Genomic DNA, 13002 nt, shown 5'->3' on the forward strand with positions numbered 1-13002 from the left:
TGCTTGGGCCCAAAGCCTCCATCTTGTAACTCTTTCTTTTCTATGAACAAGCAATCCCGCAGATGACATTACCCCGTCATTCAGCACAAAAATCCTGGAGTCAGCCCTGATGCCACTTTTTAAAACATTCTACATCTATTCCACCAGGAAACCCTTTGGCTCTTCCTTCAAATCAAAAGCAAATCTAACTACTTCTCACCATCCTGATCCTGCCATCCTCCTATCTCATTGGGATGATTACAGTGGCCTCCTACCAAGTCGCCCTCCCTATCATCTTGCTTTGTTCACCCACAGGCAAATTTCAAAACGGCTTCCAGAGTGATCCATTTAAAGCATGAGTCAGATCCTGACCCACCTCAAAGCCCATCAGTGGTTCCCTAGTTTACTAAAAGACTGAGTCCAGTGAGTCTTCATGCCCTACTCAGTCTGGCCCTGTTACTTCCTTTTTTGTTTGTTTTTCAAAATTTATTTAACTTTTTTTTTTTAAGTAATCTTTGCACCCAACCTGGGGCTCAAACTCATGACCCCAAGATGGGAGCCCCTTGCTCTTCTGATTGTGCCAGCCAGGCACCCCTGGCCCTGTTTCTTCTTGACCATGCCTCAGACTACTCTCCCCCTTGATGACTTGACTTCAGTCACACGAGCCAACTTGCTCTCTTTAGAACACGCTAAATCTTTGCTCCAACGCTCCCGTGCTTCACAGTCAGCCTTACCCTGATTATTTATAGTTGGACCCCTTCCTCGGGCAATCTGATCTCCCTCACCCTCCTACACTTCCTCCCCAGCGCCTCTATCGCTGTGTATTTATATTTATCCCTGGCTGTCCCCATCCCCTAGAACACCAAGCAGAGGGCTTGACAGCAGTGTCGCTCACTGAGAGATTCCCCATCAACTTGAGCAAAGCTGTCCATTAGAAATACGAGGCCTGCCACATGTGTAATTGTAACCACACTGAAGCAGTGAAAATTCAGGTAAATAATTTCTATTATTAAACCTAACAAAAATACGATCATTTCAATGTATAAGCAATAAGGAACAATAATCCAAATATTTCACATGGGTCTTTTTCCACACAAAGTCTTTTAAATTACTTTGTGGAATTTACACTTACAGCACATATAAGTTTGAGCTGATCGCCCTGCAAACATGCGGCTAGTGGTCTCCATATTAGACAGTGTAGGTTTACTCAATTTATTCTACTCTACTTTATGCTTCTTCCATTTCTTAGGAATCCTGGGGCACAATCCACTAAACAGATTTCCTAACCCACAAATGGGTCCCAATGCCCACTCTGAAAATCATTGTTCTAAATAAACTTTAAGGTATGTCATCCGTACTGAACAGATTTTAGGGCACTTCCTCTGACCTCTAGGGACAGCTCAGGACCCTGTGAAAGGGAAACAGGCTTCCAGAAAAAAGAGGCCTGGAGGGATAAGCCGAGGAATTAAAGTACCATGCCAATCCACAGACTGAAGTCATCACCGTCCATCCGATGAGGCAAGACTGTTTTTTTAATTAAAAGGTAATTTTAAATAACTCATCGCACTGTCAGATAATTAACAAAACATCTAATTACTTATAATTATATACTACATGCATGCTAATATACAAAATTCAAGGGAAAATGTGCATGATTTTCACACTTCAAAAAGAGTACATTTGAACAGAGCATAAAGACTTCAAGCTTTTTCATTCTTCTCCCCTCCCTACCCCACCATGCAAAGGCTACAGAAGTCCAAGAGTTCAGATCAAGGACAGAGAAGTACAAACTTAAATGATTAATCTTCATTTTTCAATTGCGAACTCCCACTCACCAGTAGTCTTTTTAAAAGGTACTGTCAACTTCAAATCCGAACTCAACCCTGGACAGAAGGTCACTTTTCAAAACGGACTCAAAATAAGGATTCTACCACCAAGAGGACATTTGCTCCTTTAAGGTTCTGGGTGTTACTAGACACGAGGGGGTAATGCAGTCAAGGTTGGCACAGATCTGCTACCTTAAACAGGGTTTTGTTTTTGTTCAGTTCAGCTTCACATTTCTTCCTGAGGTTTGTGAATTGCCAAAGTAAAGGCAATACTTCCTACATCTCTGTTAAGCTGTTACGTTGTCACCTAAACTGAGAATCTCTTTCTAAGATGCTCAAGGTGAGCAACTGGGATATTTGTGCCCTTGGCAGATGGAAGAACAAAACATCATTTTAAAAAGACGAATAAACCATTTGTTATTCGGTTTTGTATTTCTGATTGTTCACAGTGCAAAACACGGCTAGCTGATAATCGCTGCAAAGACTGCCTTTACTACTAAAGACGCCTGTATGTACGTTTCAACAAGTGACTTCTGCTTGAAAACGAACTCTATTGAGCATATTTCTCTGGAAATCAATATTTAAAATTTTTTTTCTTTGAAACTAACATTCAAGAGAAACAGCTCTTGTTTACAGAGTAACTTAGTTTAGCATTATGGTTAACAATGTTTAAAAACAGCTAACTTAAAATGCAAACATTTAAATTTTGAAGTTTAACTGTTGGGAGGCCAAGTCAGTTCTATGAAAATATAAACAACATGAGGACAGTCATGTTTCCCCCAATTGCCATCCCCTGTAAGAATATTTCAGGTCACCATTTTGTTGGGTTTCGGAGTAAGAACTCAAACAACTCTGAGGTTGTATGAGAGTTACAAATTTATTTATTTATTTTTTGGTAGTTACAGATTTAAGTGCTTGGGATGAACCCTGAAAACATCATGCTAAGTGAAGGAAGTCACTCACCAAAGACCACATATTGTAGGATTCCAGTTATGGGAAATGTCCCAAATAGGTCAATCTATGCAGACAGAAAGTAGATTAGTTGTTGTCAAGTGCTCAGTTGAGGGGAATGACTACTAATGGTTATGGGGTCTCTTTCTGGGGTGCTGAAAATGTTCTGAAACCAGACTGTGATGCTGGTTGCAAACTCTGGGAACATACTCAAAGCCATTGAATGGTACACTTTAGGTGGGTGAACTGTATTGTGATGTGAATTATATCTCAATAAAGCTATTAACAAAATTAATATGCCTGATAATGTTCATAACAGCATTGTCATGAAAAATACAATAAAATCAAGTTAAGCTAACACAGCTTCCATAGAAGGCTAAAATACATAAATCCCTGATACCTTGGTGTACCCATTATACATCACTTTCTCCCAGCAACCAGTATTTGCCCTTCCTGATACTGGTCATCAACCTCGTTCATAATGTGGGTCTTCCCCTCTCTAATATAAACTCTATGAGGACAGAGACCATGTCCTTCTTATGTAGTGCTACGATCTTAACAACTAGCACACAATCATCAGTAAATACCTGCAGTAGGAATTTATGTATGTATGCAGTATGTACTTTTGTATGAATGAATGAATGAATGAACAAACGAAATCACCGGATTGGGGCAATTCAACCAATCAAGTTGCTGTGTTCAAATTGTCCCCTTAAGCCTGTTCTTCAATTCGCCCATGCTCCTGGCCATCCTGGTAGACACATTTCCCAGCAGCCACTGCAGATTCTTGCAACCAGGCTACCATAATCCTACCAAATAAAGGTCAATGGATGGGATATGTGCAATTTTTAACTCATTTGCATCAAAGAAAACTGCTTGCCTTGGATTTCTCCACTATGCTTCAACCATGTAAATAATGACAAAGTCCCAAGGTAGGAGAGCAAAAGAGAAAGAACCTGCCAGGTAAGCTAGACTGGTTAGACTGTTACATAAGAGAAAACTAAACTTCCATTATCTAAGACATTATATGTTGGGGTCTCTATGCTATAATACCAGCCTAATCTTTACCCTGATCGTTAAGCCCAGGCATGGGTGTGCGGGGAGAAAGGGAGAGAGAAGGACTCCAATGCTTAACTGAACAGACTAGTGATTCAGCTAGCGTGGTCATCTGATGGCTCAATGAAGACACTGTTAATGTCTACACAACAACTTGATAAATTATGTCACACAATTCAAATGTGGAATGCTACAAAGCAGTCATTTTGAAATGGATTTAACTTTGAATGTTATTGGCATTAAATATTTAAACCAAATAAATATACACTTTCAAAAGAACCAGTGGATATATTTTAAATAGCTGAATAGCCATTTTACCTTTATTTATAACCAAGATACAATCTGCGATATGAAAGACACAATGAGTAGAGTCTATAAGGATGCTTTATACTCCTGGATCCAACAAAAAAGAGCTCAAATCGGGGGTAGGAGAATATTGCAATGATTACGCTGTCTTTTATATTGTCTCTTGACTTTCTCACAAATAAGTTGACCATAAAAAGAAATTAAAAAAAAAGAAATCAACAGCACATAAGATGTGAAGCTTGAAGATGCCTAAAATGTTTTAAAATAACCATTTAATTGTCATCTATATGCGCTTGATGATTATCATCCACTCCCAATGCCACTCAGAACTGATACAAGAATATGAGTTTTACAAATTGAATTTGAATCTCAAGCAAAAATGCATGTAGGTGCAATGCCAACGTCGGGGGAAAGCAGAGGGGAAATGATGTCTAAACCTTTAGTGAATCACAAACTAAGGCAGCCATGATAAAATGACATCAATATAACTGTGACCCGAACAAGACGTCTTTTTAGGTCCAGTCTTGACATTCTGGGTAACCGTGGGTAAGTTACTGATCACTTCTGGGACCACCTTCCCAGTCTGTAGAGTGGGGATTATAATCATTGCTGCCTATCTCTCAAGAATGCTGGCACCAAACCCATTTTGTAACGTGTTCAGATCTACTTGGAAAAAAACTGTTACATGACTGTTATTTATGACTCTTCAGACCTTTGAATCTAAATCTGAAAAATGGCTTCATCTGTTTTTCTGAATGTGCCTGGCCCCTTTATGCACATAAGCAGTTTTGCCCATAGTGCCAATGTAGACATATTTACTTGCATCTATGCTACTTATGATTCCCAAGTTTCAAATGCGGTATGACATTTACTAAGAAGCACCCGTCATCTGAAATCTACCTGTTTTTGATGGCGTAGAGATGGTGCTGGTTTCTCCATCATCACTGGATAGCATGATCTTCTCGGGGTTTTGTGGTTTTTGTTTGCTTTTGAGAGACAGTGTGCCCGTGCATGCACACGCAAGAGGTGCAGGGAGGGGCAGAGGGAGAGAAAGATAATCCTAAGCAGACTCCACACTCACTGCTGAGCCCATCACGGGCCTCGATCCCACAACCCTGAGATAATGACCTGAGCTGAAATCAAGAGTGGGACACTTAACTGACTGAGCCACCCAGGCACCCCACGCTCTTCTCTGTTTAAGGATTATCCCTCAGAAAGAAACAGTAACCATTCCAGCCATTTTACAGACTTTTTTTTTTAACCTTTTCAACAAAACTTTTTTTCATTTATATATGAGCTCAAAATAAATAAGGATTCGTTTTTGAAGGCTCTTTGAGCTTGTTAAAAGGTTAAAAAAAATTACATGTGATTTGTTATTTAAGTCTCTATACCTTCACTAATTTCTAAAAAAAGTAAAATAAAATTTGAAATGAGGGTTAAACAAAATGGAATTGAGATTGTAGAAGGATAAAAATAAATAACCCAATGTTAATTGGGGGTAGGAAAAATGAAGTTTATATAAAAAGATCTCAATCACAAAAAGTTGGAGTGGGAAAGAAACTATACAGAGATTGAAAACTCTTACTCCAAGCTTCCTAGCAGTCAAGTTTAAAACAAAAATTATATGAATTTATTGCTCAGCTTCCTTTGTGTCATGACAGGAGCCATCAGAAGGACAAAATGTTTCACTGTTCCTGAAATTTGACAAGGAGTTCCTCATTTGCAGTATATCGTATCCTTTAATACACCATGTCCTTGACATTAATTATAAAGAAAGAATTTTTTCTCTCCCCATGGACTGCCTCTCTTAGTCAACACTAATGAAAATTTCCTGGAACCTTTTCTTTCCTTCTTGGTTTTTTTTCCCCCCCCGAACTTGCCCCTGTCTCACGATATTTTAAACTTTGACCGTTATCACAGAATTGGAAACAAATCACATCGCACACATTCAAGCGTGCCCATTTTCAGGTCATGGGTGTTAGCGTAGGCATTATAAAGACATCAAGTCAGAAGAAAAATAATTCATGCTTACAGGTGACTCCAAAGAAAATAATGAAAACTACTCAGGACGCCCCTATTTGAAGCTGTCGGGGTAACACAACTCTCAAGGTGAATATTTCATCTTTTCAACCACGCTTTCAGCTTTGTTTAATCACAGTTTTGAGCTCTGCTGGAAATCTTTGCTAGCTAACGGCGCGAGATGAGTTAAACACCTGGCACAGCTTTGCATAAGGAACGTCTTGGACTGAGATCTCGCAGGACTCATGGAGACCAGGAGACACAACGTACAGTCGAGCTGAGTCGCTGTGGCAGAGGAGGAATGGCCCACAAAACAGAAAATATTTCCTGTGTGGCCCTTTACAGAAAAAGTTTGCAGATTCCTGAAATTAACTAAGCCTTCCTTTTTAAGACCGGGCAACTGAGTCTTAGCAAAGGGAAGTGTTTTGACTTGATCACCCCAAATAGTAGTTGGGATCCACCCTTTCCGTGCTGTAGTGGATAAGTGAACCTGTCCCCCGTGGCGGGCAAGCAAGTGCTTCCCGCAAAGGTTTCATGTAAACAACAACGATGGTGAAATGCAGCAAATTGGATTTTTTTGCCTCCAATCCAATGTGCCAGAATGCAACTCTAAAAACAAATCCATACCTTTCAGAGGCATTCTAGAGTCCCCAAATGCTAAGATTAAAAACAACAGTGATCAAAGAATCTTTGCGTTATAAAGGTTCAAAAAAACCCCAAACATGTTCAACTAAAGAGTAGGAAGTCTCTGTCTTACAAATTCATAAACTCAACTTAGTAATACCTGAGTGGAGACTCGGTGGAACCAGGTCAGCAAGGAACCTGTTTTACAACAGACACAAATCTACTAAAGCAAACGGAGCTGTTATTGGCCAAAATTCAAAAACAAAATGAAGATGCCACTTGAGAAACCTCAGCCGTGAAAATGACCTGCAAGGTTAACTTGGGTCAGATGACCACGGCCCCACCCGAGAGCGAGCTTTGGAAGTCAAGAAAATATGGAGTATCTGCAACCAGTTTAAACAGAGTGCTTTTTTGTTCCCCCTCCCCAAAAGTGAGTTTGAGAAAATTTAATTTAGCTTTAATTCATCAAGCTACATTAGTCTCTCTGAAAACTTCTAATTTTAAAATCAAATACTCATTTGATTTTCAAGCAAGGTCAAGAGAACAAGGCAGCCTAGCGCTGACATCACAGGGATATGCCCCACGCCGCTCAGCAGTCACATCAATGTGCTGTGTTGCTATGGTGCTTGACTATTAATTTCTGAAAGAAGGTGATTATAAAGCCGCCAGATGAACATCAATCGGATGACACCACTTGGGCACAGAACACTGACATGCGCTACTCACATTTGCAGCAAGTTCGTTTTTATGAATCACCACTCTTGTGATGTGAATATGGCTTTCTAACTTTAAGCCCACCAAGTCAATAACCAAAAAAAAAAAAAAAAAGTTCAGCTTCAATAAAAAGGAGAAAGTTTGATAACCTTTAGGGGGGGAAGGGTCACTCTGCAGACCATTTCTTACAAGCAGTCTTTTCTTGAAAGTTCTCCCCAAAGATTCTACTACATAAGGACTCTTCCACACAAATGCAAACACATATATTTGGTAGCTACATAGATCGGAAAAGAGTTGAATTAAGATATACCTAGAAGGAGGGAGATATGGGCCAAGATAGAATTCCACTATTCATATTTGCATTTACCTTTTTTGGCTTCTGGAAAGCAATCTTCAGGTATAGTCACCTCAAAAGGTCACTTCTTACCCTGAAAACAAAAGAGAACGTCAAAATCTGAATGTCAAGAGACAGCAGCAACCACCTATCTGCCTGGGATAGATGCAAGAACAACAAAAGGACTCCGTTACGTTGCATGGCAAATGACTTTCACAGTTAATAAGGACTAGGCGCAAGACCACTGATCTGGCGCACGGGCCTGTGAGCTCCTCCAGACAACAAAAACAATGTGGGTGGAAAAAGTAAAGGTGAAACACTGCGAATTCTGCATACGAACTTTTTCTCATCTTGTCATCTATCAATTTATTTTCTGGTGCAATAATATGGGACTCATAGGCCTTTGTTTTTGCAAACCGGACTGCTCCCTGAACGTGTCTGTTTGGTTCACATTCACAACATCTCTGATTTCATTAAAGCACAGGCTTGTTTTTTTCTCCCCCCCCCCCCCCTTAGGAAGACGAGAGCGAGTTCTTATAGATGAGATGCTTTATGCCACCCTGGGACCTTTCAAAATGAATACAAGCGCCACGATCTTCAAGTTTGGGGAGGGGTAAGGGGTTAATCGGTTGGTGAAAGCTGTTCACACTATGTTTTCCACTTCGCATTTATCTACCAGATCTACCAAGTTAAATAAAAATGGTTTGTGTCAGATGAAATAAACAATTGAAACTGAGCTCCCTAAAACACAAAGAAAGCCTGGAACATGTTTTATCCCACATCTACTCCTGCATCTGCACACTCTCTTATGCAAAACAGTGTGTAATCCTCTAAGAAACATTACAAGCTGCCTCTTTCTGCCCATGTAACTGGGATCAACATATGGCACAAGTGAAAAGAAAAACATTTGTTTATTAATTTAGATCAAGTTACCGACAGGGTACAGGATTCATTCCACATCAGCTGACCAAATGCTCATGTAATTTTTGGTAAGATGCTAAGATCGTACCATCATTTTACTAAAATGTTAATATCCTTTTGCTCACTCTTCAGAACAATATGTAATGAAGTGGTTTTAATTTTATACAGAATATATCCCTGCTTATCCCTCTGCTGTCAGCCCTGAATGTGGAAAGGCAAACATTATTGAGAAGAGTTAAATCTTATTTCACAAGGGCTAAAATTTGAAAGTGGCACTTTGGTGAGTACTATCTTTCAGGAATTGATCGGAGGCCAATTTATGACATTTCCACAAGCAAGTATATGCAGATTCTTGCCATAAAGATTGGGGAAAAATGCAGGCTCTGAGTGAAATCATAATTTTCATGTTTACTGTAAGAGGAAATTGGAGGTTTTCACCATAAATGTTCACCATTTGGGTGGGGGAAAACCCTAGCTCTGGGACTTAAAATTACTATTTTGCAACCTGCCCCAAACCTTTTTGTTTTTACACAAAACAATTCAAATTGAAAATGAAATGAAAATTTTGAGACACACTGCTCATGTGTGTCCTCAGGATTGGTTTCTCTACTGGTGAGAACTCTGTCACGGGGCAAAGGGTGCTAAGAAAACAGGGAGCAATGATGTTGGGGTCCTCAGGGTAATGGCAAAATCTGCAAAGCAGCTCCGCTCCTCCCAAGTAAGAGGAGCTCCTTAGATACAAGGCACAGCAATAATCTTATACACGAGAAATCTCCACTCACCACACATGCAATCTTAAATGGAAAGGAAGTGAACTCTGGCAGATGCTATTGAATTCAAGGCAAGAACGGCCATTCTCCCTCCTTTTTACCTGAGAGATCCTCCAACGTGTGTGCTCTAAACTAATGTTCATCTATGGAGTTGTGTTTATTTTTGCATGTTTGGCCGTCAGATCTATAGTATTAGACTTTGCAATGCAGATGAGATTGCTATCATATAGGCCTGCAAAAAACTGGACCTTATTAAAATTTCATTAAAAAAAAAAAACCTGCTGAAAATGCCTACTTTGAATAAAGTTATCTTGAGCCCTGTATTCAAACCTATAGAAGAATTTCAGGGAAGAACGGGGCCTATTTCTCTATGCACCTGTCTACATCGTATAGTTTAAGTGAACAGAACAAAAATATAAGCCGATTTACCCTCAGAGATTTTACAAGGATAATTTTCCCCTAGGGAAACAAAATTATATAACTGACCCTCCAACTTATAATTACTAAAGCAATACAAAATTGGCTACATTTAATTTTTACTTATACAAAAATACAAAAAACCCCACAAAAACCCAAAACTGGCCGTGGGATACAAATCATATGTTCCTCCATTGTGAAGTTCCATAAATTTTAATGCATATGCACATTTGACCACTCATTAATTTCTTTCTGTTGATTTTAGTTTTTAGTATACATTAGCCAAGTAATCTAAAAGATATTTTTCTAGCTTTGCAGAGAAAAGATTAATAGTTCAACAGCTGTTTGCCATCATGCTAAATTAAATGAAATGTGTCAATATAACAGACAAGAAAATTAGGGAGTAGTACTGGGGCCTGAGTCTGCATCATGACGAGCCTGGAAGAATCAGAAATCAACAACTAGCAAAACAAGCTGCATTTCATTTTTTTTTTCCAAAATGTAAAACTTCCGTTTCCAAAGCGGCTCGCTATTTTTTTAAACAATCACTTTTACTTATCAAATATATCAACTAATTACCTGAATGCTTACTCACCGCACAAGCATCAAAACTAAAATTAAATGGTTATGTAAAGCTTTTAAGTTTTTTTTTTAATATAGAAAGAAAAATATTCCCCTCCAGCCCACTCGTCTTCTTCTAAAATGCTGTTACCATCTGAATTGCATTGTCTTTTTTTTTCCTCTTTCTGAAGTTTCCTATTGGTTTTAGGTTTTAAAAGTGAGCCAGGAATACGGTAAAGAGAAATGACTTATTTTCCTTTGTGTCATTCTCTGTACAGTTCAGATCCCGTGGACACCAGAATTGTTCCTGATGTGGCCCCTCACTACTGTTTGCGAGAGTGTTGTCCACCTGAATCGATGCATTGACTTTAAGACCTTGAGTAAGACACCAATCTTCAGCAGGCAACCCATTCATTAGAAAACTTAAGGTACTCCCCTCTTCCTCTACCCCTTCCTAACCCCCAGCCTTAAGAATTTCCCACTGTCTGCCGACCTCTAGGTCACCACAGTGCTTCAATGTCACACTTCGTAGGGGTGTATTTTGCCCCCAATTTCATCTATGCGATAAATAATCCATAATGCCAATGGGGATGGTGTAGTCAGAACCAAGTTGCAGGTAGGGGCGCCTGGGTGGCTCAGTCGTTAAGTGTCTGCCTTTGGCTCAGAGTCTGATCCCAGGGTCCTGGGATCGAGCCCCGTATTGGGCTCCCTTCTCTGCTGGGAGCCTGCTTCTTCCTCTCCCACTCCCCCTGCTTGTGTTCCCTCTCTCACTGGCTGTCTCTCTCTCTGTCAAATAAATAAATTAAATCTTAAAAAAAAAAAAAAAGAACCAAGTTGCAGGTAAACATGGGGGTTTGACTTCATTTCACAAGACTGAAAATGAACAATACACACTACTTTTCCCACTAAGAGTATGTCCCCCCTTTCTTCCATGGCAGCTGAAGGAAACGATTTGCATCAGGATTCCTGCATGATGTTTCATTTTATAGGATCATACAAAAGGGACTGGGAAAGACGACCAACGTCTTTCACCTTAACCTTCAGTACACCAAACGAGGCCGGGAGGCTACCATGCACCAGTGTCACTGGGAATGCAAGGACGTCACTCACGACCAGCTCCTGGCCTGCAAGGAAGGTGGCGATTTAGTCATTTGTCTCTAGCTAGAGAATACCTTCTCTGAAAGCCCAGGAACAGAGTTCAAGGTTCTCATACCCCAAATATTGCAATCGAAGGACATGTACTTCATCTAAGAAAACAGAAGGTCTAAATGGGCCAATTTCCAAGAGACGGCTGTCTCTTTAACTAGAGACTCCTAACTCATGTGGATTTTCACGTCTTGTTTTTCAAAGATTTCTTAGGAAAACAGGAGCATATCAACACAAATTTGCCTAGCTGAAAAATGATAGTACAAGGGTCACTTCATTTTCTGCACTCGACACAAGAAAATCCACTCAGAAATCAACCGCAGAGAGTTTTTTCTCTGCTCTAATAACTTCAATATTGAGCCAGGCTTACAGAACGAAAAAGCAAAGAGGGCAGGAAGGAAGAGAGAAAAGAAATAAGAGGGAAACAAACTGGCAGCGCTAAAGAGGGGGGAAAAGGAAAAGAACGAAGGGAAACGGAAAGGAAAAGGAACAGCTGTACAGTTCAGGCCTTTGGGACACCAGCCAGGCTCGCTGCTTTACAATCACTACATTTCTGTTACTTCTGTCTACCAAAGAAATCCACCATCATTCCCTAATGTCCCCTCCTGTGGCTGCGAGGAACATTTTAACTTCCTTTCTCCTCATCCTCTGGGACTCTCACCAAAGCGTGGAACCTAACTTTGGGGTCCATTCTCCTAAGAAAAACCGAAAATACTAGAAGGTAAGCCACATGGTGCAGGCAACCCCAGGCGAGGCCTGCCCTGGGGAAACTGCGCCAGGCTGGCAGCCCCCACCCCCGCCCCCCCAGCAGCTCCACACTGGTCCATCTCTTTTGGAGAAACTCCTCTCGCTTACCTTACAGAAAAGTAAAACCCTGGTCATGGTCATGTGAAAATATTTTATAGGTATCCTTTAACAGCCTTTAAAATGTTGAAACCTAAAAACAATATTTGCTGTTTTCTCTTTGAAGCTCTAACAAAGCCTTTGTTTTAGATTTACCTTTAGTGTGCAATAAGAGTTAATAATCAAATCCATCCCAACCCCCACAAATGTTAAACAAAAAGATAAAAGAAATGCAAATAGCTATTGTCATGGAAAGTTAAAGTACCTGTCTGTATTTTTAAGTGAAAACTATTATCTCTATCAATCAAAATTTAAGAATACAATAGCGCTAATCACAGAAGGTGCTCTGACGGAGTTACTTTTCCTCATAAAAAAAAAGTATTTTTCCCCTTAAAAACCGAGCATAAAAGTCATATACTTACAATTAGATAGGGTATTTGTAATTTTATTATTAAAAACCTACAGCAGCCTCACTGTTAATAAATGCTTCAAAGTCTCTAGACTGATTTGTACCCAAGAAGACCCAACTCCCTAC

The 13002-nt window shown here is 39.9% G+C and overlaps 1 protein-coding gene across 13 annotated transcripts in view; it reads right to left on the bottom strand.

Moving 5' to 3' along the window:
- The window catches only part of FOXP1 (forkhead box P1), a 571962-nt gene that overhangs the window by 309054 nt on the left and 249906 nt on the right, over positions 1 to 13002 (bottom strand). For all 13 annotated transcript variants that reach the window (XM_026501232.4, XM_026501233.4, XM_026501229.4 and 10 more), the window contains one exon: positions 7843 to 7903. The gene's annotated coding sequence lies outside the window, so the exon portion shown is untranslated. The remainder of the gene's footprint in view (positions 1 to 7842; positions 7904 to 13002) is intronic.

The sequence above is a fragment of the Ursus arctos genome, unplaced genomic scaffold, assembly GCF_023065955.2.
Source record: "Ursus arctos isolate Adak ecotype North America unplaced genomic scaffold, UrsArc2.0 scaffold_14, whole genome shotgun sequence".
NCBI lineage: Eukaryota > Metazoa > Chordata > Mammalia > Carnivora > Ursidae > Ursus > Ursus arctos.